The following is a 7960-nucleotide window of genomic DNA, read 5'->3' on the forward strand; positions in this document are numbered from 1 at the left end:
ATTGTATAATATGATACTGTAATATTATATAATATCGTATCATACGATATTGTATAATATGATATTGGTTATTATATGATATATTATCACATCATATGAAATTGTATTGTATGAAATTGTAAAATGTATAATTGTGTGTGTATCATATGATACAATATGTATAATATTATATTGTATAATATAATATTTTACTTTTAATTATCACATAATATTGTATCATTTGATATGATACAATGTTGTATCAAATTATATTGTATTATATGATAAACTGTTTCTATTAAGAAAGAGGATTTTCTATTCGTGTCCTCTTTTTTCAGTGCAAAATGAAAAATGAACGCAATGCAATAACAGAAATGAACATGAATTTTATTCATTCTTGTTGTTGAACACAACATAAATTCATGAACCCGCCATCTTTTTCACACAAAAGCACATTTTACAGTACCTTTAAACCTTCATATTCCACAATAACAGTCAAAACATTGGTGACTCCACCAACTTATTTCATCAAATATCTCACTTACAAATAAACTTGGTGGGTCCACCAATGATAAAATATTGGCGATTCTATTTTTTAAACAGCATTAAATATCTCATTCACAAAGGGCCCTGGTGGTTCCACCAAAATTCAATTGTGAATTTGTCTGCATACAGTTTTGTATTTCATTCAAAGATTTGGTGAACCCACCAACAGAGCAATGATAGCAACACATGTTATCAAACATTTCCGTTTTAATGAAACCTTAATTGGTGATTCCACCTAAATACAAATATGCAATAATCGTTTTGTCTTATACTTTACTGATTAAATTTGGTGAACTCAGACTTTCCTTATCCAAATAGTTGGTGGATCCACCAAAATGAAATTATACAAATAAATAAAGAGTACAAAGTACAAACCAAAAGTTTCTAAACATTCATCGACTAAATAAACATAAACACCACAATACATGTCAGTTTATATACAAAACAAGAAAGTTGGTGAAGCCACCAAAAAGATTGACAAAATTCAAAATACCCCTACTTTGTGGATCCACCAGATATCAAGTTATACGAATTATTAAAAAAACAGATTACAAAGTTGGTGGACTCACCAAAAAAACCCCGGCCGGTAACAATTAGTTTATTGCTGCTGTTGAATACATAATTGGTGGGCCCACCAATATGAATGCTATGTTCAGTTTACATAAAAGATCAGAAAGTTTGAGAATCCACCAGAAAGATCAACATATCATCATAACTCATAATTGCCTTTGGATTTACAAAGCCATCAAAAAGGGGAAAAAGTGTAGAAAGAAATTTCAAAGAATATTGAAATATCATGAAGTATTTTTGAATTACAGTCGTGAAACATTTTATTACTTGCTTTAAACAAAGGGTTTACTTGTAACTTTTTCATCATCCATGATCACGTTTTGTATTGTGTCTGCACGTATTTTTTCTTTTTCATTTTTCATGAAGAGTTGACTAATTAGAAAACATTTGACATATTTCCTGCGCATGTGCGAAACAATGTCTCTATCTATTAACAGCATTGTTCCTTACTGTTCTTATATAGCATAGTTTTTTTTCACAGATGATTTGTAGTAATCAATATGACAACTTATTGACCATTTCCAATCAGTCAAGTGGATTGAACTTCTTTCTTCCAAAATGCAGTTAAAGATAAATGGGAAAAGTTTCGGTATTCCTCTTATGCTACGAATTTTGCGACACTTTAACCATGTTTGTTTACCTCCTTTGGGTTTCTTGTTACATGTAGGAGAGTCATCCATCCTTATGTAGAACGTTTTCACTATCTAACCGTTGTTTGTAATCTTGTAGTGAAGTGGACGAGTAAATTTTCTCAATTCACACATACTACTTTGCACCAGGGTGTTAATGTCATAATTAAATTAATAATCATGTTGACGTTAAGAAGTAGCTCAATGGGATCATAGAACGTTCCGGCATCATTTACTCCTCAGTTTTTTAGCCTCGTTGCTGAATCATACATCCTCATGTGCACAAGAAAATGGCACCTGAAAATACATATTTTTTTCAATCTTTTTAATTAGATCTTCGATAAAGGCAACAAATCTATGTTTCCTATATCAAAAGTGATGATGCATTTCTATCCTTACAAATGAATACATTTTGCCAATAAAATAATGAAGTAACTGTTTACACCTTCAACGGGCACCAGGAGTGTGGGGGATTTTTTCTCCTTCTCGAAAACAGTCTTTTATCTGATACATTTAATTTGGGACGGTGAAAAAACTCAATAGCGACATTTAACCTAAAGAACAAAATCTAGAAGAGATACGTCCCACTAATCATCCCCTTCCCCGTCTGTAATCAATGTCCTAATGCATGTACAGCTGTATTTATGCGATTATGGGTTCATATTTGATACAATAACTATTGCAAAAACGGTAATATTTTCAGCTGCATCATTAAACTGCATATTGAACAGTGGAAAGCCGGAAAAGTTTGTATTTTATCCCGTCAGATGCAACAAAAAAAATCTAAGCAACATACATGTACATCAGCTAAATACAATTATATATGATCAATTTCAGTTAAGTTTTAAGCATTGTCAACTCCTCAGAATATCACACCAGTTGCTACTTCATTCTATTTTTAAACCATAAGTCAAGGAAAAGAAATAAGGAAAAATTCGGAATAGAATAACGTACAAAAAAATCTTGATGAACACACAAATCCCCTTAATTTTTATCATCTAGTATATCAAATACGTATCATTTGTTAAACATGGATTTTATTTTACTACTTCCATCCCATAATTTACATGTTAACTGCCTGTGAATTCATTTTACTATTTATAAAAGAAGTTGTTGTTAATTGAATAATTAAGATATTTTGGGTAAATCAATCAAATCTGACTTTCAATTCAACTGCGGTCAATTTGGATACATATGACTTAAATAATCAGAATACATAGAGACTGTCAAGAATATTTTTTCCTTAACTAACGCAAATCAGCATAAACCTAATTAATATAGCACAAACAGATTCTTTATCAGTTGTTATCAATTTTTCGATGAAAATCAAATCTTGAATAGGACACAATTTTATAATGTAAAAACTTTTACAAACAGCTGATGCATTAAATAAAATTTAGCGTTTAACTTTATACATCAAAATGTCACAAAGTTTGATTCATAAAAAGCAATTTGAAATAAAATTTCATTGTTTTGTGTACACGTCATATTTATTTTCTGTTATAAAAAAACTAAGCTGGGGAAACAACGTTTTTATTTACATGAGGCCACACGACCTAACGATTATATGAGTAACTTTAGCCATGCTGTGAAATTGGAGATTTTTTCGAAGCTATATTTATACCTTATATCCCAACCTTTTTCGTATGTCACAAAATTTGCAAAAAATATGAAAATTTTGTAACTTCTTGTATTATCGTCAGCCATTTTCTGCGATTAAAAAAAACTAGGCAGTAGCATTCGAATTTGAATATAATTGTTGCGAAAAAGCGAGTATTTGATTATCGCAAAAATGACCAGATATACATTAATGTCGTGATTATACCCCAGCACAAATTTCAACAATTAACAATCGTTATGAAGTTCAAATTGGTCGTCTGCATAAATAATAGTATTTCTTTTCTAGTCCAGCTAATCTTAATGATTCTAATTTAAGTTTGTGACTTAAGTTAATATTAAGAAGTATCTAAATCAATGTTCAACATCAACTTGAATTTAGATGAAATAATGAGATAATGCGCAGTGTGTATCTCGGCTGAGCTGGGCAAGGCACGTAAATAACACTAATAAGGTTAAGATAAAAGTCCGATATTTGTTTGGATGACAAAAATTAATTTCTCATTTCGACAGATTATTAATTTAGTTAATAGACAAGTAGTTATTTTAGTTTTTTTTTTTTTACTTTTTACTTACTATAAGGACATTGTATACTACAAGTTCTAAAATATTTTTTTATTGTAACTTTCATATAATTGAACATATGTTATTTCATTTATTTGATTTTCAACAGGGATTTGCCTTGTATATTTGGTATTTTTACAGACAAAAAATGAATATCGCTGCGCACAAAACTTGATCAGTATGATGCATACAAAATCAGTACTCTGTTTTGCATCAGAGCTCTGGGAGATTGTACATTCATGTTGTTCAATTCTAAATTTCATTAATACTTCAAGTGACCTTGAATTATTTAACATGTGATCATTATCTGTCATACATTATTGTAGAATATGGGATCCTACGTGACGTTGAGATTTATACATAAATGCAGTTTTTTGTATATAAACTTTACATGAATAAAATTTTTCTGCATGGCAATACTATTTAAATGATAGAGAACAGTGGTCATACGTAAATAGAAAGAGCTATTTTCACTTAATCCATACAACGGTTTTGTCTTTATCCCAACTACATGTACATGTTTTTGTTATATAAACAAGACACTTAATTTGTGGGGGAGGGGGGGGGGGGCATTTTAAAGTTTGATTCGAGATCCATGTTTTATGAATCAAAATATGAAAAACAAATATTGCAAATAATATTTGCAATTCATTTCTTTCATAAATATAAGCAAAGCAATCTACCGTAAAAGACATCAACATCAAAACATGTGTTATAATCTTAGAAGCAAATATATCATTATAAATACCGGTATGCATCACATTAAACTAAATGTGTGCTCTTTTCGAATTTGCGAAAATGTTCTGAATTTTCATGTAGTCTGTACTAAACGTTTTTCTTAGTTAATGAAAATCAAACCTTTTTACATATACTTGTGTTTCTTTGACAGACCTTTGAAGACTACGACGAATTAATCTAGCTCGATTTTCTGTAGCTTCATGTCCCAACATTGATGCAATATTGTGATTTTTTAAAGGAAGACTATAAACATAATCTTTACTCTATAAATGGATATATTTATAAACGTTTAGTGTATGACAACCTACCTTCGGGTAATGCTTTTGAATGGATCCTTTCAGCCAGTAGATTCATTAGCGGGCGCTTGAATATTAGTATTGTGACATCTGATTCAAACGTAGGATTATGATCACAGCAACTTCCGAGTCCGAGCGTGTAGCCTTTTACGTGGTGTTCGAGAAAACCACGGCACGTAACGGAGGAGGCTTTGTAAGAGTCTTCTAAACGGAAAAAAGGAACATTAGAATAATTTGACAGTGTCTTAACATGGTCAATGCAGACGTATTTGACAAATCGCCGATAGAAATGCCGAGATTACCACCAATGTTATTGAGATATTTTTTCCTAAAAATGCACTGCATGAAATAGAAATTCCAAATTTAACTATAGAGTTATTTGCCAATAGGCATGATAGGTTTTTGAAGCCTTCCAATGTTCTGACACAATCGGATTGTTTTCGGCATGACCCGCTATCCAAAAGAGAAACTTCACAATCGTCTGTTCCTTAACCCATTTTTTCAGCGTCCACATCGTTAGTATAAATGTAGGGAATTCTTAAGATTACGTTTTTATTGGTTCGAAAAAAAGCAAAATATTCGTGACGTAAAATTTGTATTCAAAGTAGTCTATTTTCTCCTTATATTTTAACTTCAACAATTTAAAAACGTACCTTTGACTTAGGATTTTTCTCCTCGTCATCCATGATTTACATGCAGTAACCAAACACGTTGTTTGTATCCTCGAAATGCAAAGCTTGTAAACATCTGAAACAACTCTATAGCGCGGACCGACCTGTTTATGCTAATACAAAAACGACACAGCATGGCTCCACGGCAACCGTTCTACACTAATTAGGCCGCACCTTAGACCACTCACTCAGTCTAGATTTATTTCCCAATGAACAACAGACGTGTCTTCTTTCGATATGTAACATGCTCTACGATCTATCCAAGTCTCTCTCTTTCTCTCTCTTTCTCTCTCTCTCTCATTTTATTCAAGTGTTTTGGTAAACAGAAAAGATGTTACTTTATGTCACACACTTTTATATCAGAGAGATATAGAGAGAGAGACCTCTCTCTCTCATTTTATTCAAGTGTTTTGGTAAACAGAAGAGATGTTACTTTATGTCACACACTTTTATATCAGAGAGAGAGAGAGAGAGAGACGGGCAGGTACATTTACATGTAGGCAAACAAAGGGACAAATAGACACTGTTTGTAATTTGTAAGGATACAGCCATAAGATAAGTCATGACATTTGACTCACGGGTTTGTAAAACTTTGCAAGGCTAACAGGGTTGTTCACATAATATTTATTAATATCAAAAACTAACTCACAATGTTATACGAGGATTGTCCCAAATTGCGTAGATAAGTAGCGTTATTCACTCAATAATGAAAATAAAAAATGAAAAGTTAAAATCCGCATAAAGAAATGAATATCGTGACGAAAAGTACTTTTCAAATTAAATGATAAAGAAATTAAAAAGAGGATAAAATATGTTCATGCTCTTTTTTTTCACCCATAAAAAATTGTTTCATTTCGTAGTGAAATGGCGATGTCAGCGTTTGAGGCGACGCAAAAATATCAACTTTTGTAATGATCTTTAAACATATCTTAAGGCGATATAAAAGTATATAAAATTTACAAAATTGCTTAGAAATGAAATTTGTGATCAAATAGTCAAGCAACAAAGAAAGTCGTCATACGAGTAAGATGACATCATGTGCATGGAGAAAAACCTCAAGCGATAGACAGACGTTATACAATAGTAATTGATGCAGGCATGTTTGTAAACGAGACATCGTAAATATGCATGTGGGGAACATGTTTAAGGAAAATGTTTTCTCTGATGTTGTTAAAAAATAAAACGATTACTATAAGTTTTCCTCATGTAATTTAAGAATATGTATCATAAAGCTTCCGTGAATAATATGACTTACACGTTTACAATTGATCTGAAGTATAAGCCTAATAATTGTAAGGATGTAATCTCTCTCTCTCTCTCTCTCTCTCTCTCTCTCTCTCTCTCTCTCTCTCTCTCTCTCTAAAACCAATAAATAAGCAAAAGTACGTGCAGTATTGTTGATCCTGGCGGTGATTTAGAGGAACAACAATCCTTCTATATATGGAAGGTCTGTCGGCATACCTATGTCAGATGGTACCGACGATGACCAGGGATAGGCAGAGGCTTTACGAATTAAACATGGTGTCCGGTTGTAAGTCTGTCGTTTGTTCATAGAGTCAACACAGTCCGTGATTTTATAGAAGAAAACATTTTTATTGATTCCGGAAATATTCACTTATCTCCATCTCATTTATTTTACATATACACAACTGTGAACGTATGAACAATGTAAAATCATTAATTATATGTAAGTATAAATATTTGTAAATGTATTTTTTTCCCTTAAATCAAGCTACAAAAGAGCAAAAACGTAGGCTAAGAAATCTTTCTTTTTTGAAGTCTCAATGGTTATCGCGTGAGCGCAAACCATTTTCTACATTGTAACAATTGTATTTCTTAATTGAACAGCAATAATTATTGCAATCTCCTAAATTTGATGAATGATTCAAAACAGAAACAATTTCCGTATCAAAAGGATGTCAAGATACTTGAATTCGAAGACGCCCCTTATTGGCCACTCTTTCTGAATTATAAAGCTTTACTTACTAGACAAATATCTACCTCCCTTTTTTATTTTTTTTATCCCACCCAAAACTTATAGATTTTGATATGTCTATATAATGATCTTACGCCATGTAGATGCCTCATTTGAGTTCTCTCTCTCTCTCTCTCTCTCTCTCTCTCTCTCTCTCTCTCTCTCTCTCTCTCTCTCTCTCTTTCTCTCTCTCTCTCTCACTCTCTCTCTCTCTGAGTCTGGATGATGGTTAACCCTAACCCAGACCGACCATGCAGACACAGGGAAATCGCTTCTGTCTTCTGCTTGGTACCCCCCCCCCCCCCCTCTCCGATTTTGATGAGTTCCAATTTTGTAGTGGAGAATTTCGTCAGGGAAAGTGCGATTTCTCCATTT

General features: G+C 32.2%; 1 long non-coding RNA gene across 2 annotated transcripts; it reads right to left on the reverse strand.

Moving 5' to 3' along the window:
- Positions 1-354: 354 nt before the first annotated feature.
- LOC128161490 (uncharacterized) lies at positions 355-5873 on the reverse strand. Of its 2 annotated transcripts, none has more exons than XR_008240377.1 (3): positions 5593-5873; positions 4952-5140; positions 355-2021 (listed from the first exon to the last, which is right to left on the reverse strand). It is a non-coding gene; the product is annotated as an uncharacterized LOC128161490 (long non-coding RNA). The 2 variants fall into 2 exon arrangements; XR_008240376.1 differs by having other exon boundaries at positions 4952-5143.
- Positions 5874-7960: the final 2087 nt, after the last annotated feature.

This window comes from Crassostrea angulata, chromosome 8 (assembly GCF_025612915.1).
Source record: "Crassostrea angulata isolate pt1a10 chromosome 8, ASM2561291v2, whole genome shotgun sequence".
NCBI classification, from domain to species: Eukaryota; Metazoa; Mollusca; class Bivalvia; order Ostreida; family Ostreidae; genus Magallana; species Magallana angulata.